Below are 27278 nucleotides of genomic sequence, written 5' to 3'. Positions count from 1 at the left end.
CAATGGGACAACATCCCACCAGGAATAGGGTCGGAAAAGGGGGGAGGGGAGGTGTCGGGGGTAAGGCCGCCCCCCCGATAAAATCAGAGGAAGTGGGGGTCCCGGAAGGAGAGCTCCCCCGGGGATAGAGTCGGAAAAAGGGGGCCCCAGAGGGAGCGCCCTCCCCCCGGGATAGGGCCAGAGGAGACGCGCCCCCCCCCCCCCCGGGGATACAGTCGGAAGGCGGGGGGGTCCCGGCGGGAACGGAAAGGGTCCGTTACTCACCCGGCAACTCCGCAAGCAGCATCCCCAGCTCCGAGCCTCACGCCCAAGGCTCACCAGTGTCATAACCGACACCCGATTCAAACCCCAACATCCGCTGGCGTCCCGGAAGCGAGGCACCAAAGCCCGCCCCGAACCCGGCAGGCTGTCTCGGCCGTCGGCTATTTGCGCGCGGCTGTTGATCGATGTGATCGGCGCTCAGCTTCTGCCGCCTAGCAGCTGGTCACTGTGGTGCGCGCTCCTCCTAGCCACCTTCCGAGGAGCCTGACGGGGGTGCGTCCTGCTGCGTCCCCGGGGGCAGAGCCGGGACATGACGCACGGAATCCCAGCAGAGGCGGGGTGAAGGGAGCTGCGAAGCGTCCAGTACCACAGCTCCTCCTTGGATAAGTGCACAGCGCCAACTGGTACTGATGGGACTGCACTTGTGCAAACTGCAGCGCTCACATTCGTCATCACTACGGCTAAGATTTTGTCACGCATATTTTGAGCAAAAGTCACAGGTCACAGGCAATAAAGAAGAATTCACAGAATCCCGTGAGCTAGCTGTCACTTTTACTAAAAATATGCATGACACCGGGGGGGCCTGTCTCAGAGCTGAAGAATCCCACCACCACCCATGGTGGCTCGGAGCTCCTGGGCACCCCGGACACCTGTGGCAGCTCTCTGCTCCGGGGCACTCCTGCCACCCGCGGCGGCTCCATGCTCTGCGTCGTCCTTAGGCAGCTGTATAGGGCACCATGAAATTTGGGGCAAATGTTAATCGTTTGATCAGTTAAGTTTTTAAATGATATTTACATCCCTAATTTCATGGTGCCCTAGGCAGCTGCATACGCGGCAGCACCAGCCCCGCCAACCAGCCCTATCCTTCGGCCAGCGCCCCCTGCAAGGGGAAGGGCCGTCCCCAAGGGGGTATAGGGCCCCAGACATCTTCCTCCACCCTGCCTCTTACCCTTCCCCCCTGCTCCGCCCGCAACCCGCCCCCGTCCCACCACTTCCCCCAGCGACCCCGCACTCATCGGCAGTAGCGGGAAGTGGAGCAATCTGGCTCCAGCCTGCTCTACTCTGCCTGCTCCAAGCCCCGGTGCTCCACTTCCCACTGCTTCGGAGTGCAGGGAAAGGATGGCTCCCTGCACTCACCAGCGGAGAGACGTATCCCCAGCCCGCTCCGCTTCCCTTGCCCCGGCCCCAGCCATGTCGCTCGAATTGGGGAAAGGACCGCACATAGCTCTCACCGGCGGCAAGAAGCGGAGCGCCGCAGCTGGGAGCTGGCGGAATAGAGTGGGCTGGGGCCGGGCTACTCCACTTCCCGCTACTGCCAGTGAGTGCGGGCCACTCTGGGCCTGTGGGGCTCCCCAAAGTGCCCCGCCACAGCTCCTGCTTCCCAGACTCGGGGGGGGGGTGTGAGGCCGGGGGCCCCACACAGCCCCCCGCAGGGGGGCTGCATAGGGCACCCAAATGGCTAGGGACGGCCCTGGGGGGCTCCTGCGGCAGCTGAGAGCTGCAGAGTACTGCCGGGGTGTAACGTCAGCAAATCGTACGCAGAAGTGAGGGCAGAGAGAGGGCAGCGGCGACAGCAAAGGTTACTGCGCATGCTCAGTTCATCTGCGCATGCTCGGTGCAGCCAAAGTCGCGAATCTGGAGCGGTCACTGTTTCCGTCGTTACACCGGCCGCGGTGACCGGGAGCTCACAAGGGCCCCGCCCTGCACAGTGGCCGGTAGCTCTGAGGCTCCCCACTGCCTGCAGTGGACAGGAGCTTGGGGTCTCCCTGCTGCCTAAGAGCTCCAGAGCACTCCCGCTACTTGGGAGCTCCAGGGCACCCCTACCTCCTGCCCTTTGCGGCTGGGAGCTCAGCCCTGCAGTTCCAGTCGTCAGGGGTGACGGGGGAACCCTACAGCTCCCAGGGGTTGGAGGCTCAGGTCACAGAGATCTCCATCAGGCTTGTGGCCCTGCACAGCAGTTGTAGTCAACACAGTCTGTACATTGGTATACCAGTAGCACAATGCTTTGGACTGTGCAGAATGTCCATCTTATGTGATGTATATAACATATCTATCACTTGTATGCAGTGTAATTGTAGCTGTGTCAGTCTCAGGATATTAGCGAGACATAGTGGGTGAGGTAATATCTCTCTGTAGATGAGGTATCTGTTCATATTCTTGTTTTGTTTCAGGGAGTGGTTTTGTCCTTCTCAAGGATCTGTATGTGTTGGGCAAAGGATGTGCCTTCTTATATACCCTGACACTGTCGATCAGGTAGAGAATCATCAGCCTCATCCTAAGTTGTTACCAGCTATACGGGGCTTGGAGATGCTATTGTGCCAAGAATTTTAGCATGAGTTTGAGGAGGAAAGGATATTGAGTCTGTTTCCATTCATTTATTAAATATTTTTAAATTTCAGTTTTAATTTTCTGTTGATTTTTGCTTTGTTTTGTAGCTGAAACTCTATATGTTTCTTAAATAAAAAAAGAATATGCAAAATGTATTTTGTAGCTTTGGAAATTCTTAGTAAGGCTGTGCCTCACTTGCCTGGGCTGATGAGCCAACCCTGGTAATACCACTTCCTTCCTCAGCTATTCCCTGTTTTTATCTATCTATCTATCTATCTGGGTCATATTAGTTTTTCTTAACCACAGCACCACACTAGGAACTGATTTGGTTACCCATTGTGAATCCTAAATTCTTGTTAAGAGTCACTGGTTTCCAGGATACAGTGCCCCACTCTGTAAATATACATTCTTTATTCCTAGACTTAGATCTTTCATTTGGCTGTGTTAAAATCCATGTTGTTTGACCACAATCAGTTTACCAAGTGATCCAGATCACTCTGTATAACTGACCTGTCCTTATCATTATTTAGTACTTCACCAATCTTTGTGTCATATTCAAACTTTACTAGCAATTATTTTATATTTTCTTCAAGATCATGATTAATATTGTACCAAGAATGAATTCCTTGTTGGACTCCATTAGAAAGAACCACGTTTGAGGAGGATTCGTCCTTAATAATTAAATTTCGAGATCTATCAGTTAACCTGTTTAAAATCTATTTAAGGCTAAAATAAAGCTCTTATGGCTAGATTTTTAAAGGTATTTAGGGACCTAGCTCCCATTAGGTCTCTGTCCCACCTCCCTCTTGCTACCTCCTTTCTTTATCACTGTGGACACAACCACCACCCTACCAGTCACTCGGCGCTGTTACCTGTGCATTAACTTTGACTAAGCCCTCTCTCTAGGTACTCATATCCAGGTTACAGCCAGGGCCGGCTCCAGGCCCCAGCACACCAAGCAAGTGCTTGGGGCGGCATGCCGCGGGGGGCGCTCTGCCGGTTGCCAGGAGGGTGGCACGCGGCTCCAGTGGACCTCCCGCAGGCGTGCCTGCGGAGGGTCCGCTGGTCCCGCGGCTCCGGTGAAGCATCCGCAGGCACGGGACCAGCGGACCCTCCGCAGCCATGTCTGCGGGAGATCCACCAGAGCCACGGAACCGGTGAGCGGCAGAGCACCCCCCCGCGGCGTTCCACCATACTTGGGGTGGCGAAATGGCTAGAGCCAGCCCTGGTTACAGCTAAATCTTCCAGACTCTTTCTGCATAATATATCTACAATTCCGTGTGATAGGGTGCTCAGAGGACTGAGCAGCCTAGTGGTTACTGCACACAGCTTTCATCCTCTTGTCTCTGTCAGGGTGGAAGAAGTGTCTTGATCCTCAGCTGTGGATCTTCTGCTCTCCACTCACATCTGGGCCTCAGCCCATAAGGGGGTGCGTAGAGGGACTCAGGCCCACCCCCTCCACTGCTTCCAGACCAGGGCCCTGTGGGAAGCAGAACCAGCAGGGTTCTCTCTGCAGCAAGTCCAAGTCCGTTGCCCTGGCCTACTTCCTACCTATCCCTTTAATTTGGGGCATGGCCCCTATAGTTGAAACAGTCACTCATTTAACACAAAGAGTCCGATGGCAAAGAGCCCTGAAAGACCTAGTTCTCAAAGGGGAGGTTGGTGGCAGAAGGCACTGTCTGAGGGCCTTATCCACCCTGTGGTCCCCCCTCAAGCTCAGCCCTTCATCTAACTTCCTGGAGAAAAATTCCTCTCTCCTGCAGCCTGTCCAACCCTCTTTGCCTGGGTTTCTGAGCTCTTTCTAACCCGCTTCTGCAATTGGAGCATGCTTGGCAGCTCTGGAGGGGTGAGGTTACCTGGGCCCAGTATTGTCTTTTAACCCCTTCGGGCTCCATGTGGGGTTTGTATACTCCACCACTTTAGCATTTCTCAGACCTGTATCTAAACAGCTTGACATAATTAGTTCATTGAGCGGTCAAAACTGCCATTGAAAAGGCAAGAGTATCACGGGATTGCAGCATAAGAAGTAATTGTTCTGTTGCCTCTGCTGTACTAGTGGCTGGCTGTGTACAGTGACACTGCTACAATGCAGGTTGACACAGTGGAAAATGACAAGTTAGTTAGGCTTGTTCAGAGCCAGTGCATTCCCAAAGGTGGTGTGGAGGCCTATACACCATTAGCAGAGACTGTTTGTTTGTAGATGTGCTAGGGGATTGCAGCAGCATTTGCAATATCAATTTTATTGAGGTGGTCCATTTCTACTACAAAATGTCAAACCTGTGCAGCTAGAATGGTCAAAGTTAATTCTGAGGAAGAAGGTGGTGCTACCTTTGGGTGCTACTAAATAGGACCCAGAGGGAAATAAAAGCCCCCAAAAAACAGATTAGGATCCCAACCTAAGGCTTAATAGACATTTCAATGAGCCCCATGAAGAGTTGTCAGAGGTTGAAATTAGAACTTTCAGTACCAAAAGCACAGGTATCTACTACTTGAACTAAAAGAGAAGGGGTCAAATTCTCTGCTTCTGTAAATTGAAGTCTGTGGAACTACATCAGTTTACAGTAGCAGAGAATTTTACCCTGACACTTCGCTGGTAGCATTGGCGGGATCTTATCCTCTATATAAACAGGCTACTACCGGGGAACATGACACAGTGTGTTCCACTTATTTAAAGCACAGCCTTCATAGTTTTGTGAGATAAATTCAGACAATTTCACCTTTGGTTATATTTATATTAAAAATTGTGACTAATAATAATCTCCTCTATACACACTATGCACAGCTTGCTGCAAAAAACTCCAAACTCTATACCAATACTGCTTTACATTGGCTTAAACTAGGTTTTTCTGGACTCATAACAGTAGTGTATTACATCCACTTTGCACTGGTATAAATGACTACAGGGCAGGGCAATAGTGAATCAGGCCTGTAGTCTTGATTTAACCTTTAAGAGGAAGGGTAGAAAGTTAGGATGGAAGGGTGAGCTGACCTCTTTACCACTAACTTTCACAGTTCCTAGCTTTCTACGCAACCCCTTGAAAAGTATCTGCTTGCTGTTTTATCACAATACATAACTTTTTCTAATTCTCTTCCATTATCTCTTTCATCTTTGTTTGAGGTTTTTTATCTAAAATTTCTCCTGACTGTGCTGGGTGACTTCTAAATTCAAACGCACCACTTTCTTGGCAGTGAGAATTTCCTCACAAAACAGCAATTTCAGGTCTCATTACAGAGTTGTTCAGATAATAAGTAGATACGTGAGCAGGAGTGCTTGAGAATGATATTTCTCCTACTGTGTGACCATGTGGTTTCACCAAGGAGAGCTCAGATGTTGTCTGAACATTTGCATTACTATGTTCTCATGTGGGTCATAAGTATAATGTGTTTATATGAATGCAGCACCACTCTGCCACATTCCTAGGTCTTTCAAACAGGGCACAGGCTAAATTGCTTTTCATTTCTTCCTCCTTTGTTCCTAGATTTTAGTGGTGCTTCTTTACTGGTACATTTGAACATCATGAATTTTCAGAGTGATCAGTAGCTCCATTAAATGCAAGCCAGTTGGTTCCAGTAGATACTTGTTTGCATTTGGAACTGTGGGAAATAAAATCACAATATTTATGCAAAAGTGGTTAGCAATAAAATAACCTGAAATTATAAAAAGGATATAATAGAATGCCTTTTGCCTTTACTGAATTTTAGGAGATATCTACAGTTACTTTCATACACATGATACATGGAGAATACTTGCTCACATTTATTTTTCTGGTTGCTTATTTTATTAATTAAACTATTCAGTCTAATTTAAAGATATTCCTAGAAAATCTCTGCTTTCTTCCAGTAAATGACAGGCCATGAAAAGCTTCGAGAGAAATACTAAGTTATAAATCTGTGCTTATCACTTCTAAGTCTGATTGTGCAGACTCTGGAATGCCTCTGCATAATTTATATTTTGTTTTAATAGTCTCTAGAATTTATTTTGTGTTACATTGGAAAGATATTTAAATGTTAGCTTTTATTTTGCATATAGTGTTTGGTAGGAGTCTAACTACAAACTGGAGGTGAAGCTACTGAAATCTTGTGAACTGTTGGTTAAGGAATGTGAATATATTTGCAAGAGTTTGGACTCACCCCTGGGGCATCTCCTGCTGGTCTCTCAGGGAATTAGCTTGCTTTCCAGCCCAGAGCACCCTCTGCAGGCCCGTGATCCATCACAGCTTGGCTCCCGTGTCCCTCCTAGACTCCAGTGCCCATTTTCTCTGGGGTGCTGCCCCTTGGCAATACCCCATCAATCTCTGTGGGTCTCCCTTCCCCAGGGAGCCCCCACCCACTACCTCCACCTCACCTCAGTCTGGGCTACTGCCAGTCCTTACCTGGCCCCCGCTCACTGGGGAAGACTGCAGTATAAAAGCCACCCATCACAGGCAAGGGGGTTTGACCTGCTGTCTTCTTCTAGCACCTGGTACCTCTGTGGGCCTGGAACCAGGCCCTGCAGCCTAGGGAGTCACCAGATTGGAGCACCCCTGCTCCTCTAGCTCTTCCCCAGCCCTGCTTCATTCCCAAGTACCCTCTTACTCCCCTGCAGCCAGGCCGGTCTCCGTCCACAGCTAGAGGAAAGACTCTTCTCTGTTTCTGGCTGCCCTGGCCTTCTTATAAGGCCCAGTTGCCCTGATTGGGCATGGCCCAGGTGTAGCTCTTTTCCCAATCAGCTTGGGCTTTTTCTCCTAGCCCTCTCCCAGGGCTGGCTTCTACCCTGTCAGGGCTGGAGCGGGTAACCACCCTGCTACAATATTCTTCTTCTATGATCTCAAAGAGAAACCAGGCACTACACATCAGTTATCAATTTCACAAAAGCTAAGTCAAGAACCACTCACCACTCCTCCCCTTTCTTCCACAAAAGAGTAAAACCTTAGTTTTAAATCTACATAAAGAATTCTGGAAGTTTTCTTATAAAAAATAATTTTTATAAGCACTCTAATGTCTTAATTCATTCAACTTCAAGGAAAACACGAAAAATGGGGAATAGTTTTGGTTACTTGTGGCCCCATCTTTCCCCTTAAAGGTGAAAACCTTTGTTTCTTCCTTAAACCCTTAACATGGTTCTTTTGTGATGTTGATTTGCAAATGTTTTGTATCTACATGCAAACATCTAATATAATAATTTTGTGATACCATTATTATGTGAGAAGTAAGATGTTTTATCAAGCAATATGGAATCAAATTACCTTGGATAACTGGTTGATAATATAAGAAGCCATTGAAGTATAAAAATATTTATATTAATCTGGGAAATATTTAGTTATCTGGCAATGCTTAAGCAACTCCCTTACCAAACTCAGAAAAACAAGAACCACCTCTCCAAGGGTTGTTAGGAAGAGAAGACAAGAAAAGAGAATTTCAACTTCAATTAAACCTTAGAATTAAAGGAATATCTCAGAAAATGAACTGAATAAAATAATTAAAACTCTAAAAATGTTCTCAGAATTTCTTGCTACAAAGAGCAAATAACCTTAACACTGAAGATTTATAACCCTGCAGCATATGCATTAGGGGATTGCATGTTCGTGAGCTGAAGATTCTACCAAGATCATCAGATAAATGTGTTCAGCCAATGAAAAGATGACGTCTGATATTTGGATCCTGCCGCACTCCTGAAAGAGGTGCGTCTTCCACCTTCAGTGAGTCTATGGAAAGCAAAGAGTATATATATCTCTGAATTGAGATAGTTACTCTCATAACTCAGCTCATCCCGTTCATCTCATCTCCTCCAAGCAAGCAAAGAAGACAGCAAAGAAACCACAATGCCTCATCAAGAAGAAGCAACTTTCCAATTCAGACATACTTCAGCAACATGATGTTATTACCAAGATTTACAACATCATTCCTGAGATCATGTTTGTAAAAGTACTGCCAAGAGATTATATTAAAATTATTTTTGCAATAATTTTTAATGGGATATGGAAATGCTATTATAATTTAAGGTATTAACAGTTTCTCCTGTTAAAACACCAGATTATTTAGATTCTGTACTCCTGGAGACAAAACATAAAATAATCATGGTCAACAGAGAGAAATATGGGATTTAATTTGAATATTAATGTGCCTGTTTTAACACTGTTTCTTAAGGTGAGTTAATAAGAAACTTTCCCATTTCAGTTAAGTACCTCTTTGATAACTTCTTTTACAAAACTGACAACCAGACCTTGACTGTTTTAAGAACATTTTTAGCACCTTTTTGTGGGATGAGGAGTGCATGAATGCCTCAAGGAGGCAGCAGGGGAGGAAGATGATCTATGTTTCTCACTCAAAACCAGCTTCAGAGCCATTCCACAGAGGGGTACTCCCTGTGGAGGAACCTTCCACTCTCTCATGGTCAAGGTCAGACTCTGGAGAAGTAGATTTTGTGTTTCTGAGAAGATGAACTTTGGTTCATCATCCTGATGAGAAACAAGGTATAGATAGGAGGGATGTCCCTTCCCTAAGAAAATTAGGCAACTTTTGTGCCTATCAGTGATAGAGATAACAGCTCTGCATGTGGCACATTGTTTAATTCCATGGGATTGCTGCATGGCAACTCCCTCCCACTCCACCAATCCCCCTCCCCCAGCTATTAACTAATTATACTAAAGTGAACAATAACTATGTAGAAAGGAGAAAATCTGTTTCTAATATAGCAAACTGAAGTTGAAGAGCATTGGGGAGCTCCAGCTCTCGCCATGGATGACAAGAAGGAACAGTGAGAGATGGCAGTCAAGCCTCTTTTATGCCCTTAGCTCCATACACAAAGATAATAGGGACCTAGTGGTTTTGCTTGCAAAACTCTGACTTGAGTGCATTGGGTGTATATACATCTACAGTGAAACGTATATGTTTACAACCACTTGACGGAGAACTTCTTTGTGACATACAAAAGTACAGTTCAGACCAGTGGGGGGCTGTCATCCTGACTATGCAACCAGGGGTGCCTATGCAACCAGGGATCCCACCTGTGCCACTCACAAACAGCTTTTCAGCATGCAAGCTACACCCTGAGTGTTTGTGTAACTGCCGCTTGCCATTTATACCATGTCTCTCTCCAGCCTTGCTTATACTACAAGGTGACCACAACACACTCCCAGTCCCAGATTTTTCCCAGAAATGTATATCTTGTACTACCCAGCCCCCTCCTGGGTAGTACAAATATTTTACATCTATTATTCCTTTAAGAAAATAATATGTCATATTGTTATCTTAACTAAAGTTACCCAGACACTTCAACCTTGATTAGATAGAACAATGAAACCAGTTGATTAATTACAAGGAGAGAAATTTTGAGTATAAGAGATGAGGCATAAAAGTTAGAAATGGTTACAAGAAAAATAAAGATAAAACAGTTACTAGTAACTAACTTAACAAATAATATTAGATTCAGACAAAAATCCTCACCACCTGCTTCCAGCAAGGTTACTGACCAAACTTTCAAGTCAGGACTCCTCCCCCAGAGTCTTACAGCTGTTTCCTGTTATCTTCTCAGGTGTGGAGAATGAGGTGTGTGTGTGTGTGGGGGGGTCTTTTATGGTGTTTGTCCCTCTTTATTATAGCTCAGTCCCCCTCTTGAAAAACATTTTCAGCTGAGAACCAGGAGACAGAGTTTCAGTGGAAGGATATTCCCTGCTGGTTTTTTTCACGTGTTCCAACTTCCTTTGTTTTCTCTTCAGGCTTTATGACTTACTACTTAAATGCAAATTAAGACAAACACACATTTCTTTGTTTTGGACAGATCTATTTTCTGGTGTCTGCTTTGGCAGAGGTGTGGGGTTTGGAACATGTGTTAATAACATCATACAGCACATTCTTCTAATTTCTCATACAATATTGCCACACATTGTATCTGGATCATACTGACCAACAAAGTATGAGTTTTCAAAGGCTACCTTACAAGACATAACTTATACAAATATTATTACAATAGTGCCTACGGAGTGAATGCAGAGGTGTATTCCGTCACATGCTTGAAACTAAACATAGAACATGTGAAGAATTTAGTAGGATTATGGTTCAGCAAGCAGTATGTAAAATCTATTAATGTACTATCAATGGTCTTCTCTATGTTTCAGATGCAGCAGAACTCTCTCTCTCTTTCTTTCTCTCCCAAAAACAATCATCAAATTCTCTGTCTTCTCCAGTTATAAAATTAATGTTACTAAATCCTGATTATCCCAATTAGTAATAAGCCTTGTATAGAAGATAATAGATTGGTTAATGCCTTCCCTGGTCTCCTTCACTGGCAATCTCTTTTTTTTACAAGACTTGAAAGAATTTCAAAGATAAATGAGTATGATTCTAAATTTTCTTTATATGCTACTGATGATCCCTTTTGTATCTACAGAGAAAGAAATGTTGGTCTTTGCTATAATATTTTGCTGGAAATGTAAAGAGCCAGACCTTAACATAAAATACTTATTGCTGCTGAAGCAGCAACGTGGGGTTAAATTTCTATCTCCATCTCTCCAGAGCCCCCGGCCGGCTCCCCATGCTCTGCCAGTCCCAGCCCAGCCAGGGCACGCACCCTAGCCCAGGGAGCAGGAACTAGTGATCCCCGCCGCTCACCCTGCCGCCGGGCTCCCCGGGATGCGCCACTCCCCGCAGCCTGCACCAACCTCCACCTCCCGCACCACCCTGAGCTCAGCCCAGCTGAGCCGCCTTTAAAGGACCAACTGAGCCAGCACCTCCTGCAGTCCCCAGGGGCTCCACCTGCCCAGCTGGGAGAAGCACCCCAAGGCCGGAGGGGGGATCCCTTGCCCGGCTGTGAGGGGGCTGCAGTGTCGCTCTTCACCCCCCTGTGAGCTGCCTTGACTGCCCTCCACACGCTCCCTACTGCTGCCTCTTTTTTTTCCTTTGGCAGTCCAGCAGGCAGTAGGAAGTTTTTTTTGTTTTGTTTTGTTTTTTTGCTTGGGGCAGCAAAAAAGCTAGAGCTGGCCCTGCCGCCAATGAGCTATGTAACAATCCACAGCAGTGCTTCTGTCAGTGTAACTTATGTTGCTCAGGGGGGTGTTTTCACACTCTTGAGCAACATAAATTATACCGACAAAAGTGCTAGTGTAGACAAAGGCTTATTTTATAACAAGTCTCAGAAATGCTACACATCAAAATGGCTCTTACATAGTTTAGGCATTTTCCCCAAAGTTTTTCATTCTATGATCTTTGTGATATGAGTGGAACTGGAGAATAAGGATCAGATTTCAGGAGGGGTATATGTTATCGTGAGATTATAGGATCAGGAATACCTAAGGGCTTGCTCTTGGTAGTGGCTTGAAGACAAACAGCAAAGCTTCAGTCTATAATGCTAGCCTTTTTAGTGTGCTGAATAAAACACTGTTTCTTACAACACTATCGGCATCACCTGTTGCAATGAAACAATCTCTCCTGTCTTAGGTTCTGAATTTCATAGGTCTATAATAATGCACGTTAAAAATAAATGGTAAGCTGACCAACATATTAGTGATGACAGTGGTCAGAGAAAATGTATAGCTGAAGTACTTTCTCCTCTCAAAATGCAGAATATGTAGATTACAATACAAGTGGGTTTCTAGACTGGATATGTAACTTTACATATCTGTAATAATTATTCCTCTTTTAGACTACAGGACTTTTCTCACTGTTTCTGTGGTCCTCCTTCCAGAATACTTTGAGGGCATTCAGCGGCAGCTCTGTTTTTTGCCACCCCAAGCACACCATTCATGCCTGCGGGCGGTCCGCTGGTGACACAGATTCGGTGGCGTTTCTGCAGGTGATCTGACGGTTCCGTGCCTTCGGCACCCTCCACCGAATTACCACCATAGCCGCGGGAGCAGCGGACCTCCAGCAGAAACGCCACGAAAAGCACCTGACTCCCGCCCTCATGACGACTGGCACGCTGCCCCCCGTGACTTGCCACTTCAGGCATGCACTTGCTGAGCTGGTGACCGGAGCTGCCCCGAGGGCATTTCCTACTCAACTATTAAGTTACTCTCTCAGGGGTCTAGTGGAACATTTAACGAGCTAGGATCTATCCACAGCCATTGATAATAGTGGCACTTAGATGCCTCCTCCCCTCACATTGTTCTCACAGACCACCCTGGAAGAGATGACCTCAACAAATAAAGCAGTATGGGAGGAAGACAGAATGCTAGTGGCAGAAGAATTTCTTCTAGTCCAGTAATTTTATTCCAGTGAATTTATACATTCTTCACTGTGGTAAAAGTAAGGACCGTTTTGTTCATCTAGGCTATTAGATCTGCAAAGTTTATGAGATAGTTGTGTCCTTCACAGTTGATTAAAATCAGGAGAGAGAAAATGAGCTCCTCGGTGATATGGACTGTCAACATCTTCCTCCAGATTGGCAAGCTTCCAGTCACATGAACAGGCGTAGATTGGTCCATGCTCAAAACGCATCTCTGGACAGTAACAATCTGTACAATGACCAGTTTGTGTAAAACCTCCAGTTTTTAGGTTAGGGAACAGAATATTGAGAGTTCTTTGAGACAGAGACTTTTTGTTCAGCATCTAGCACAATGGAGCTGGGGCTCTTTGGTGCTAATACAATACAATAAATAATAAAGTGGTGATGAGCGAAATCAAGCTGGGCTTGGATCCCACAGATGTTTTGATCCCTATCAGCCTGATTTCAGCTAGTGATATTGATGACTCATCTCCTTCTAGCTGTGGATCAAGGTAAGGTGTTCATGCCAACTCTATTATAACTAAGAGCAGCTTTTCATACTTCTGATCATAGGGCATTACTGACATGACTCTAGTGTCTTGCAGAGGTGTATCGACTAGTGCTTCAGCGAGTTTGCTCCTTCCTCTCAGAGGTCAATGAAGAGAGTATTAGGCACTTTTTGTGTCATCCCCAAGTTACTCTCCTCTCCATCTTCTCATCTTTCCTGTTCACTAGTTATAGGAAATCACTAACAAAAATGGGCTATCAGACCATTAAAAGTTATTAAAAACATTGTTAAAAAATCCCAAACTCCACATTATTAAAAACACTTTTGGTCTTTATTTTGCCTCATTCCTATCATCTTGATTTCTCTCCCTTGTTTTCTTTCTTCCTTGGGAAAACCTGCCCATACATCCTTCAGTGCTTGTACAGCACCCCTGCATAAACAATTGACTGAGACAATTCCATGTCAGTATAATTGTCAAAAACAGATAGCTAAGGTTTAATGTTCTTTTACCTGGAAAGGAGTAACCTGGAACACCTGACCAGAGGACCAATCAGGAAACAAGACTTTTTCAAATCTGGGTGGAGGGAAGTTTGTGTCTGAGTTCTTTGTTCTTTGTCTTGTGCCTGTACTCTCTCGGCTATGAGAGGATTTCTGTCTCCTGTTTTCTAATCTTCTGTTTTCCAGTTGTAAGTACAAAAGTTAAGATAGTGATTTATATGGTTTTTATTTTGTATTTACATGTGTGTAGTTGCTGGAGTGTTTTGAATTGTGTTCTTTTGAATAAGGCTGTTTATTCATATTTCTTTTAAGCAGTTGACCCTGTATTTGTTACCTTAATACAGAGAGACCATTTTTATGTATTTTTCTTTCTTTTTACATAAAGCTTTCTTTTTAAGACCTGTTGGAGTTTTTCTTTAGGGGGGAACTCCAGGGAATTGAGTCTGTAGCTCACCAGGGAATTGGTGGGAGGAAGAAGTCAGGGGGAAATCTGTGAGTGTTAGATTTACTAGCCTGACTTTGCATTCTCTCTGGGTGAGGGGGGAAGAGAGATTAGCTCTTGGTACTTCTGTTTTCCAGGACTGGAAACAGAGAGGGTGGAATCCCTCTGTTTAGAGTCACGGAGCTTGCTTCTGTGTATCTCTCCAGGAACCCAGGGAGGGAACACCTGGAAGGGAGAAGGGAAGGGAAATGGTTTATTCCCCTTTGTTGTGAGACTCAAGGAATTTGGGTCTTGGGGGTCCCCAGGGAAGGTTTTTGGGGGGACCAGAGTGCCCCAAAACACTCTAAGCTTGAGAAAGGTGAGAGACTTGAGTTCCCAGGGCTACAAATTCTCTCTTTTTTACAGGATAGTTGGGGCCTGGGCAGTGGGAGTGCAAGCGTCTCACTACTGCTGTGCCACTTTGACTCAATCCTATCCTAGAAATAAGGGGATAGGTAGTTCACGTTCTCCGGTCCACTCAGTGTTTGTGTTATCTGTTGAGACTTTCAACCACTGTTGGTGTTTGTGATAGATGTGAGGGTGGCTTTTGTGATGTAAACTTGTTTCTAGTTCATTTCCTAGTAGCTACCATTTCATTTCACACATTATGTTAAGGCGTTTCAGTTATACCATATTAGTATGGATTAGAACCAATGACCCTGGCCCGAGGAGAGGGCCTCCATCTTCTTATTACCAGCTCTCTTCAAATTCAGTTCTTTGAGATGTGTTCTATAGAAAATTAAAATCTAACAGTTAAAATTCACCATATTTTTCAAGCTATCAACAGGTATAAAACAGCTGTTCATGTATCACTCCATTTAATTGCTGTTATCCATTGTTTCCTCAAATGTAACAAATTAGAACCAAAGCCTTGAATAAAGCTTTGGAAGTAAGTGGAAATTATACATAGTTACCACTAGATGGAGCTAATGATTTTCTAAATTATTCTAGGTAGATACATTATACAGAATTGCAAAATGATTATGATCACTGATGCAGTTAAGTGGAATGTGATAATTTAAATCACCTGTTGCTTGTATGATCCCATCATCTATTCTTTTGATTTTTTTTACAATTTTATTAAATTACACAATTTAATACAATAATGCCTGAGAACCAACCAAGAGTGGGTCCCCATTGTGCTAGTCACTGTACAAAATACAGAGCAGCTGACAATCTCTGCTCCAGAGAGCTTACAACCTAAATATACAAGACAAATCCCAGAGTGGGGGAAGGTATATATTACACAAGCAGAGTGAAACAATATGGTGGAAGCAAAGAACATGTTATTTCCGTTGTGGGGGTGGGAGGGAAGCTGGTAGTTAGAAGGGGATAAGCTAAATGGAAAGAAACTTGAGAAAGGACACTGAAGGACAGGAAGTTGAGGAGGACAGGGCAGATTTAGTTAAGAGGGCCAGGGCAGGTGTGGATTGAAGATGAGATAGAGAGACTGTGAGGGATGGGTAGGTGGAGGGTTAGAGCAAACACGCAATCAGCACAGGGCAGATGAAGTTTATCCTTTCTACAGAATTTGTAAACACACCTATTAAATTCTATATCTGGTATGTAAGCCTCCATTCACTTCTATAGTGAATAGACATTTTATCTAAATTCATTATTTTTAAAAATAGGAAGCTGTCATTTTTAGAAGAATAATTTCAATAGAATCCTATTGCTTTCATCCTTATTAAATTCTGAAGGATTTTTCCATGAGGGCATTATAATGTGAAACATGAAAATAAATATAGCCACAATCAAACATTTTAAAGTGGTGTTATACACTGGTCTGAAAAGCAACTTGTAGTTATGGGGCTCCATGATTGCCAATAACTGAAATAGAAAGGTCAGTATAGAAGATGCTGTGAAGTCCCACAAACTTCATCTGAGATCTTAAAGTCAGGCTGCATCATTTTCAGCTAGGGCATCATGATTAATAGAAGATTTTGCACCTGAAACTTAGTTTTGTTGATGATGCACTAACCAGAAAAGAAGCAAGCTTGTTCTCCTAGGGCAGGGTCAGCAACCTTTCAGAAGCGGTGTGCCGAGTCTTCACTTATTCACTCTAATTTAAGGTTTTGCATGCCAATAATACACTTTAATTTTTTTAGAAGGTCTCTTTCTATAAGTCTATAATATATAACTAAACTATTATTGTATGTAAAGTAAATAAGGTTTCAGAATGTTTAAGAAGCTTCATTTAAAATTAAAGTACAATGCAGAGCTCCCTGGTCTGGTGGCCAGGACCTGGGCAGTATGAGTGCCACTGAAAATCAGCTCACGTGCTGCCTTCGGCACCCATGCCATAGGTTGCCTACCCCTGTCCTAGGGCATTGTCTGAAGTAATAATGGGTATAAAAATACAAAAAAGCTTATTGCTGTCAAAAACCATCACCCAATGTGATGCATATCCTGACCTGTGTCCTCTTCATGGGCAGTGTTCCCTGGCCCTCTGCTATCAGACCCAACTCAGTAGCATGTATCTGGGATGGAGCTGCTGAACCCTTGTCACAGTGGCTGGAGTCTGAGACTCAGTATGCTGCACATATATTATGGTTTCCTTTTGTGCATGAGCAGTAGAGGAGAGGAAGGAGCTCCCTTTACACACTCCCCCTATTAGCTCAGACTTAGTTTGGCTTAGAGTTTGCAGGAGAAAACCACTTCAGTTCTGGCAAAATGAGTGAAACTGCATCATTTGAAAATGGAACTCTTTCACCATGTTGCAAATACCACCACAAGTGGACAAAGCTATTAGCAACACTGAATTTTTCTTAATTAGCTCTTCATCATGCTATTATTTCATCTTCTCTTTAATAATAAAATCCAGTAATTCTTAATGTTTCTGTTTCCAGGCCAACTGCTTAGTGCTTTTAGAACTTTATTTTATACTGCAGTTTTAACTATTCATTTATTTTAATACAGCAGAACTTTTAACATTACTCTTGCTGTAAATTAAATAAACTGTAATTTTGGGATTTGTCCTATTTAACATTTTTTAAAAAAGCACTCTTTGGAGCAATTAATAGCTTAAATAGTATCAGGAAAATAAGATAAAACTGAGGAAAATACAGCTTGAAAGTCTATTAGTGAACATGACAGAAATGTGTTTTTGTATAGCTATTTGAACAAATACAATACCATAACATTTATCTTTAATTATCCCTAGTAAAGAACTGAAAATACTGAATATAACACTTTTCCTGTATTTAAATCTCATTCTTTTTGCTTCCCTTCATCTTTTATATCTGCTGAAAGAAATTTAACCAAAAAAAATCAGCAAATAAAAGCAGAATAGAAAAGCAGATTTTTCTTGAGTCAAAGAGCCTACACTTTATTACATAGTCTAAAATCCTGGGTATATTATTCTTGCAAAATATTCTCATACATTCCAAATGTTCATTTCAACCCTATTTATACCCAGTGAAGTGTATGATTTTTCTATTCAGGTTGCTGAAAGCCACATTGAGAATTTATCTAAATTCAGCTAATTATGTTTGGTCAAGTATTGTCCTAGGCACAATTATTCTGCAGACTCTAAATTCATGTTCTTTTAATTAACTATTGCTGCAGGGCCTTAGGTTGAAAAATACACAGTCTAATTACTTTAATACACACTGATGTAGCTAAGACCATAATAGTTTGTGGTGTCTCTTCACATCTAAATAAATAGATGGGTTTATGCAACAATTCTATCATAAAGAGGTAAAACATGAACAAACAAAGTGGAACATTTCAGAATCAGTAACTTGTATGTCAGCGCAATTTTGTAATGTTTACAACTTTATTTTTAAACCACAGGTAGGCTCTGATAGTCAGCCTATATTGTGTATCTGATGAGACAGTCATCATATGAACTGCTTGGTTTCACCACCCAATTAATTTCTAAGTTATACCACATGGAATTGACATGTCCTCTTTATGCATTCATAGCTGTGATCAAGAGCTTTAATGGCTCAATAATCCTCACCTGTGAAAAAAGCTCTCTGCTTTGTAAAGCCAGGAATATGTGGCAGAATAGAAGCAGGCAGAGTTTTCACACCTCCTCTTGTCAGTCGAGATGATTCAGTAGGCAGGGTAGGCTGTGTGCCCTGTATCAATACAATTACATAATCAGTACCTGTAAGTTAAATCACTCCTCACACCCACTAGTACAAATATGACAATAAAGCTATTCTCATGATTTTTTTTTGCATTGAAAGTAATTATATATAGTTTAATAACTATAGCTTCAAGCTTTCTTTCTTACCTAAAACTTTTTGTTCTCCAGAGACAATACTCTGAAAAAAGAAAGCATGCATATCTGATGAGGTACAGTATATAATTTTTTTTACAGGAATATAATAAGGCAATAAAAAGCAGTAGGAAATTCTTTGATTAATTAATTGATGGTCCTGCAAGTGCCAGCAGGGATTCTATAAAAATGATCTCTGATTGAGGGCTAGTTGCACAATGCAAACATCACTAAGGTAGCCATATAAAGATTCTTAAAGAGAAACACTGGTACACCTAAAGATACTTATTCTTATGGCTAAACTGCAAGACAGCGTAATAATCAGATCTTTGAACTAATTCCTTGTTGTGACACAGGTCCACTGGCAGACCTCTACTCCACATCAGCAGATATTGTCAGGCCTGACATACTTATTATTCCTAACACACTGTTGTCATAATTTGTATCTAAAAGGTGTCATGTAAGATATTACTGGAAGACTAATAAACATTAATATTCTTGCTTGATGTATGGGATGTGTACAAATAATTTTATATATGTACTAGAATTATGTTCTTAAAACGTGTTTAGCATGCAACATAAGCACAGTCTGCCCTAGATAAAGGAATGTATTTGCTTGTCTGTCTCTGCCTGGTCAGACAATGAAGGGCTATTTGCATACAAGATAAACAAAGCTAGCAAGCAGAGAAGACGGCATGGCATCTACAATGCAGCAGGAGAGAGAAACCTTTTCTGGGCTATAAAGACAAGGAGTCTGAACCTCAAAATGATACGCAATTGAATCAACTGATTGTATACAATATTACTGTATTATAAAAATATCAATATATGCATTAACAAAATATGAGAAATTATGAATACTCACTTATATTATGCTTTAAAGGTTAAAGGGAGTTGATAAACAGGTTGTCTCCCAGACAGGTGGGAATCTATTCACTTGTCTCCAGCAAAATTAAGTAAGGTGTGACTAAAAACATATGAACCAGCAGGGAGATGGGAAATCCTCAGGAAGGAAAGAACAGCATGAGGCTACCCTGCATCTGGGAACAAAACAGTAAGTTTTAGAAGATAAGGAAGGAGAAGAAGCCATTTCACATCAATCTCTAGACAGACACCAGATGCTAGAGCTTTTGCCAGCAGAGGAAGTTGGGCCCTTCAATCAAGAAGGTTGAAGTCTCTGGGAACTGAGTATATGTGAGAAAGCTTCTTAGGCTAAGCTCTTTCACCTAGGAAGAGAAAGGAAACCATCACCTTGTACTTCCATGGAAGGCCTTGACTGAGAAAAAGGTCACCCATAGCTAGAAATAAAAAGATTGGCAAGAAATCTCCCTTCAGCCAAGGTTGTAGCGTGTTAAGTTAGGTCTTAGCCACTAGAAAGCATATTTTTACTTTAGTTTGTTTGTAACCCATTTTACTTTAAATTTCTTCCATTTAGTATGACTTAATCCATGGCCTTTTGTTAATAAACTTGTTTTACTTTTAATCTAAACTAACCCAGTGCTGTGTTTGTATTGAAGTGATTATTACTTCCAGTTATAGCAGTAAGCTGTGCTTTGGTCTCTTTAAAGGAACAACAAACCTTATTAATTCTCTGAGAGTTCCAGGGGTGGGTTGGTTATTTCAGGACAGATGGTTCTGGGGAAATTTAGGTCAGGGGGTATCCTGGAGTTACCCTGGAAGTAGTAACCAAGGCAAGTGTGTTGCAGGCAGGTTGCTGGGGTCAGAGCACTGAACCAGGGATGCACACACAGCACACAGACACTCAGGGAACTGCATGCTTGTCTGCTGGCTGTTAGTGTCCCTGCTGCTGTGAGCAACAGCAGCAGAGCATTTAAGGCACCCAGGAGTACAGGGCAGGCAGTGACACAACCTTTCACTGGTCTGGGTTGCACACCAAAATGTGACACTTGTACAGGTTCTTGACAAATCAAGGGATCTGGTAATGCCACATAAAGCCTATTATTATATCACTTCCCAGTACCGCTGTAACAAAATGCTGTTACCATCTGATGGCTCTGATATAGCCTATGTGAAACAAGGTTTTCTCAATAAAGTGTATAAATACCTTATCACAAAAACAACCGCATGCAAACAGGCACCTTTATCGACCTGCTGTACAAATGGGTCTATACACCAGGTTGTCACAGTGGCTCTACTCACTATAATTCTCCCCTTCTGGGGCATCAAAATCTCTTAGAATCTACTACCACATAATGGCACCACTGCTCAGTGGCTGGGAGGGGAAGCCCGGCCCACCCTCTACACTGTGTTCTAGCCCAGGAACCCTACAACAAGCAAGGTCTGAAAAGTCCAGAATTTTACTGCTGTATCCCTGGACTACTTCCTACCTTACCGTCTCTCACCCCAATAGTGACTGCAATTTCCCTTTCTGAAGCCCTCTTCTACACTCAGCTTGTGGGCTTTACACAGGCCCCTCCTGTTCATGTCCAGCTGAGCCGCCATCTCTAATTAGTCTTTTCTCTCTGGCTCCTCCTTCAGGTGCAGCCTAGGTGGTTAACTGGCCCACCTAGCTGCTTAACCTCTTCAGAGCACGTGTGGGGTGGACACCCCATTGCACAAAGTCCAAACTCACTATCTTCTTAATTAATAAAGAAAAAATAGTAAAATGACAAAGAATATCTTTACTCTTTTCTGCAGGCTTAGCTGCTACTAGGGTTCCTTCTTTAGAACTGCACAGCCCACACCTTCTTTCCCTCAGAAAGCCATTCCCATCTCTCTTGGATCATGATGAGATCATGAGTCATTTGTCTCACAGTGTCAGCAAAACCAACTTAACCCTTTTGCAGCAGAATCAACACCTGTTTATAGTGTGGAGTATTTCAGGCAACTGCTACCAGCCTGTTACAATCTCTCTTCTTCTGAGACACATGCCCATGGTGTGAGCTCTGTTTTTTTCTGTCCACTACATACCCTCCTTGGGATCCAAATCACAATGACTTCTCTGGTTTCCAGAGGACTTGCAGTCTGGAACATCTCCTCTTCTTTAGTCAAGAGTCTTTCTCTTTACTCACTGGAGCCCAGGAGACACTGAAGAGGAGCCCCATTTTGTCCTATAACATATAGCCAGAACAACTTGTGGAGTGAAAGGCAAGGATAAAGTCAGAAATCCCCATAGATGAACTCCGCTGGCAAGGCATTCTGATCATACTAAGCCAATGTTTCAGAGAATGCCAAGTCCACTAGGTTGGCACATCTATACAGTCTATTTTGTACAAGTTCTGTGAGCCCCAGATCACATGGCCTCCACAAGATGATTCTGAGGGGTTTCTGGGATCGCTTGAAGGGGAAGAGCCCTTGGGAGCAGCTGAGAAAGATGAAGAACTGGTGATTCCAAGAGTAGAATCACCCTGGAATGGAAAGTGATATGGAGTTTGCCAGGTTTGGAAATATGGGCAAGGCATAAACATCTTATTTAAATACGTAAGAGTTTCTGGTCCAATATGAACCTATAAAGGAATTACTCCATGAGGGGAAATAATAAGATGAGGAATAGGCTGTGAGGTGGAGAGAGGAAATCTTAGCAAATGCAGTGAAATTCGTGCTTTCATTGAATGAAGTCTGAAAATGAACAATAGAATGAATACAACATGCCCTTTTAGAATGTATTTAAGCAAGTTCAACTTATTTTACATTTCAATGTGCTGCAGAATTTCGGATTTAAAACACATTGCTGTACTGTGGATGGGATGGAGGGTGGGGAGATTTTAGGGATGTGGGGCTTTTGATACCTGAGAAAGTGTAAGAGATTGTTTTGCATTACAAGAAAGTTCACTGCCTGGCCACTTATGCTAATATGAGCATCAGTGAAAGTTAATATTAACATTAATGTTGCCAGTTTGAGGGGTCAGAGTTAACATCCCATATTAGATGAATGGGAGAAAGTAAAATATCTCAGAGCAACTGTTTAAGGTTGTCTGCAGAGTCAAGCAGACAACACTACATCGGTTGCTTTCAGTTCAAACTTGGAAAGTTTGCTGCACAACCAGAAGAGCTAGAATTTTTCTTTTAAACTTAGTTTCTGGAATAAAATGTAGGTGCAAAGGGCAGATTTCATGGCTGATGAACCTCATAATACAGGGGTTTTGGTACTGGCCAACTGGTTCTTGCCAACATAAATTAGAAATTGCATGACTGTAGTATTACTGGGCATCAGCTGGCCAAATGGTGACTAGTGTCCGTTAAGGCCCTTAGGCTGCAATGAGTTCTGGGTAGGCAGATACTGTGAAGCCCCATTTCCTAGACCTGCTAAACCTAGCTATAAGTGAATCTTTATTATAGAATCATTCTTAAGCAGCTTGTCACATGACTTTTCCAATACTTGGTGTTGTCTATATTCTCATCAATATGTAATTAGATCCTAGCTAACAAAATTTACTCAGTGTTTTGTACACAATGCCCAAATCCACTATTTCCCCTCTGTGATGGAATATGTATAAATAGGTAGGTTTATCTACTTTGTGGCCGATTAAGTGGGTTTCTGCCTTGAAGGCAGGTATTTCTCCTGATCCTAGACGGAATTCATGCACAAATCAACAAAATTTTAGGTCACTACGTTTGTGCCAACTCCTATAGGATATGCAGGTTTTCTAAAACATTTGTTCCCTTGGGACTGGACTGTGAAGGGAGTAGACATTCTTGTTTGCCTAACACAGCAAAACCCACAGAAGTGACCTTCTCCATATTTAAAGTTGAAGTAATTTTCAATTTCAGTATCTGTTCATTGTTCATTTATTTATTCTACAGTGAACCATAGGCATCAGAATACAAATTAAGTTCCTTTTAAGATGGATTCCTGATTAATTGATTAATGTTGCAAGAGAAAGAAGTCAGTGATATTAAATAGCAGGTTTTTTGGTGTGCTGTGCAGGTGATATTTATGAACACATAGTAGGTGTGCATAACTGAGTATGTTTGTGTGCATGCAAAGTGGTATTTTATGGAAGAATGTGAGGAAGGTTGTCATGGAGATTAAAAGCCTTGAAGTGCTATTCATTGGTGCTAGTTATGGTTGCTGGGCACAAGGATATTAGTTCTAGCATCTTGAATCTTCCATTGTTGTAAAAATAATTACACTTTTATCTTCACTGCCAGGGCTACTTAGCAGGATAAGTAAATATAGGCACATAGACACATCTAACTTAAAGGTGAATACAGTAACCTTATGACCCATCTTGGATCAAAATTGTGGTTGTAGTTTCTGGACCATTAAAATCCTTGTTCATCATTGCATAGTCATTCAGGCAGTTTACAAGGTGTCATTACAAAATGTACAGAATTAACACTTGCAGCAAAAGGCATGAGAAGAACAAAAAGGTACCACATTCTGTATGGCCACTGGTAAATATAAAAGGTCTCTTTAGAAGGAAAGAAAATAGAAATGAAAAACTTGTAATGTGTTTTGTTAGAAAATGCTTGAAATAGAGTTTTTAGATAAAAATTCCAGCATCACTTAGAGTTCTGAGTAGAAAGTTAAGCAATTTCTGGCATTTTTTTTCTTGACTGATTAGAGAAAAATGATATTGACAAATTTACCTCTGTGAGAAACTCTGTACAGGGACACTTATGTTTGGCAGAATCAGTATGGCTAGTTTTTTAGCCAATAAAACAATAGATAAAATTGCAACATAAGCTTCACACATACACAACACAACATAGATATTGAGTGAGTAATACAGTTTTCAAAACTGACTTGAAGTGATGATTATTAACTAGAATTATATATATATTTATATTTAAACTGACACCACAGAATTCTTTTGAGTCTTGACAGATATGTGGAATATTTAAATACAGTAATTGCAGTTACCAGACCTCCTGGGATTAAGCTGCTGGAGAAACATTTTGCAGAGAGAAAAATGAATTTATAATGTGAAAAAAGCTAAAATGAGGTTATTCCATATCTGTTTATATCCATTCAGAAGGAAAAAAGTTTACATAATCATTAATGCTCTGTAGTAACATGCCTTGCTTAAAACAGCTTACTATAGTGTTTTTTTTAAATGTTATTGGTATTTATGTTTCATGAAACAGCATAGTTTGAATATAAGCCAAATCAGAAAAAAAAATCAACTGTTTCAGTCTTGCATTCCTGCTCTGGGTGCTGAATCTGTGCCACTTACATCAGTATTAGCTAAGAATAACTCTCAAATTAAATAGATCTAAATGACTGAGGGGAAAGAATGATGCAAGAGACAGCAATGCCAGTTCCAAAAAATGTAGCCCAGGTATTTTCTGGATAAATGATGTGCCTTTCAGTTAAAAGGAGGAGTTATTCTGTCCACTTCTTTTTTAAAGACATATCTTCAGTGGAAACACAGCCTGCTAATACTTATCCAAGGTTTCCATATTCCCTACATCAAAGTGTTACAGCCCTGGCAGAGGTGCCCCCTTGTGGACAATCACTAGACTGCTGTGTTAGACCCCAACCGTGGATCTCTTATGCTTTTAAGCAAAGCTGTGTGATTAAAACTGATTTTTTTGGTTTGCTGGCGTAGAATAACAACAAAACAAATGACCCCCCAAATTTGCCTCAGGTTAACCTGAAAAGTTAAAAACATTTGGGATTGAACAAAATGTTTCATTTGACCCAAAATGAAATATTTAATTTGAGCCTTTTAAAGCATTATTTTACTTTTTAAAAACTAAAACTAAAATAAATTTCAAAAAGAAAAGTCATTTCAGATCCAAAACTCAATGTTTCATTTCAAAAATGTTGATATTAAACATTTTAACTCTTTTTGTGTGTGTGGGGGAAATCTTTTTCAGTTTTATCCTCAAACAAAAATAATTTGGCGAATTTGACATGAATTCATAAAAAGTTTTGGTTAATGTGAATCTGTATTTTTCAGCAAAAAAAGTTTTGAATAAAAAATATCACCCAGTTCTATTTTTAATCCCACTGGGTTTTACCAATGTCCAGACATTTTCTCTCAGTTTGGCCTTTCAGGCACACTCCTAGCATACAGACTCTAATGCTGGTGTTCCCTTTTGGAAAGTGGGTTCCTGCAGTCTGTGTAACCTAGGCCTCAAGACCAGTTCTGACCCCCCCCACACACCCTCTCCTGAGTGCCACTGTTGTGGGTACTCCCGTTTACAGTTTAACACTTTGCAGACTTTGTGACAGTTAAAGCAAATAACACACAGATTTTGCAAAGGAATTTTTAATACAAACATACTTTATTCATAGCCAAAGCATAAGAGAAATACAAATGTATGAAAAAATAACTGATACCTACACATAAAACCCCTCTCTCTAGTGTCGTCACCTCTCTGAACTGTTCGGGTTTTGGTTAGTGTCCTTTAAAGATTTCAGGACCCTCCTGCACCCCGCATCTCCTGTTCAGTCTTCCGGTTGTCACTCAATGAATGGCTAGTAAGAGACCCCCTTACTTCCCTGCTTGAGAAGATACAGCTGTTAATGAAAGTTCTGGCTTCCTCTGTCAGATGACCCCTCTGAGGAGCTTCAACTCTCCCATAAAGTGATCAGTTGCTTAACTCCAGTCCTCTCCATAGTCCCAGCTGGGAAAACTGGTACCCCGAGACTGCAGCCAGCGTGTCCTAGGATGGACCCATTTGAATGGATCACTGTCAAGGTTGATGACTGTTGTTGCTTTTTTCATTGCTGGCTCCTCTGCCAGGTGTAAGAAATTCTCTTGAAACCTCCTGAGTTTTTCAGCTCAAGATGGAAGCTACAGCACAAATGTGAAAGCCACAGTGCAGTTCACTCCATAAGCAGCATTCACAAAACAGAATGGAGTTTTCAGAATGATATAGACATAAACTAATTCATCAGAAAGTGCTCACTTCATCTTCCAAAGAACATATTCAGAATCTCATGACCTAAATAGCTTGAAAATATGGACTCAGGCAGTTAAAATACACCTATGTATTCCTTCCTGGATTCTGTAGTCTACCCTATAGTTTAAGCAAGGAGAGTTTTATTAATCCTACATAAGTGGTTAACAATCACATTTATACATAAATACTATTCTGAGCTGTAATATTATAAAGACATCATTCAGATTCAACATGAGTTTAACACATTTGATGATCAGACTGATAAATAAATGCAATTTAAAAGTTGCATTATTTCCATAACCCAAAAGTTTAAAAGTTGTTCTTGAAAATATGAAGCTTGGTCTATGCTAACTTAAATGGCCAAGATTCTTCACGTGGCTCCTAATATTGTAAAGTTATTAAATAAGTCTTTAGATCACCAACAAAATTTGAAGAGGTTTTGAGACAAAAATTTCAGTGAGGCCATATCATATGCAGTTGGGAAACAGATTCTTAAAAATTGACTTATAATAAGTCTGTGGATCATCATAATAAGCCAATTCAATTTGAACCCCATGTAAAAAGTGGATAATCTTAATCTATCCTTTATAAAATGGGTCTGATGAACACCAATACATACTAAAAATACATGGCAAAAGTGCTCCGAAGTATCACAGTACATTAATGCATAAAATGTGTTAGGAAATATTTTTAAATATTGCTTGAGGCCCATACAATCAAACATGTAGTTATGACTTGCAGATTTTACAAATCTTTTCAGAACTATAGGGTGGCTAGAAGCTATTTTTTTAATGAAAAGCTAATCATCACCTTTACACTGTGTCAATATTAGAGTGAAGCCAACAAAAGCAATGAAATTCCAAGTTAAGACTGATGTTGTATTTTTTAATTATTTCATGTCAAACATACCAAGCTATTGAAGAGATCTTTGTTCATGGTGAATGATGATATGTATGGCTGTCCATTGTATTCAGTG

The 27278-nt window shown here is 41.9% G+C and overlaps 1 protein-coding gene and 1 long non-coding RNA gene across 3 annotated transcripts in view; one reads left to right on the top strand and one right to left on the bottom strand.

Annotated features, from left to right (window-relative positions):
• The window catches only part of G2E3 (G2/M-phase specific E3 ubiquitin protein ligase), a 62296-nt gene extending 61734 nt beyond the window's left edge, over positions 1-562 (bottom strand). For both annotated transcript variants that reach the window (XM_050953877.1, XM_050953878.1), the window contains exon 1: positions 265-562. The gene's annotated coding sequence lies outside the window, so the exon portion shown is untranslated. The remainder of the gene's footprint in view (positions 1-264) is intronic.
• A 95-nt stretch (positions 563-657) lies between these two features.
• On the top strand, positions 658-2744 carry LOC127051569 (uncharacterized). Its single transcript, XR_007774522.1, has 2 exons — positions 658-795; positions 2433-2744. It is a non-coding gene; the product is annotated as an uncharacterized LOC127051569 (long non-coding RNA).
• The last annotated feature ends 24534 nt before the right edge of the window (positions 2745-27278 follow it).

This window comes from Gopherus flavomarginatus, chromosome 5 (assembly GCF_025201925.1).
Source record: "Gopherus flavomarginatus isolate rGopFla2 chromosome 5, rGopFla2.mat.asm, whole genome shotgun sequence".
Taxonomy (NCBI): Eukaryota; Metazoa; Chordata; order Testudines; family Testudinidae; genus Gopherus; species Gopherus flavomarginatus.
Note: the sequence above shows the minus strand (reverse complement) of the source record. Positions and strands in the feature narration are given on the sequence as shown.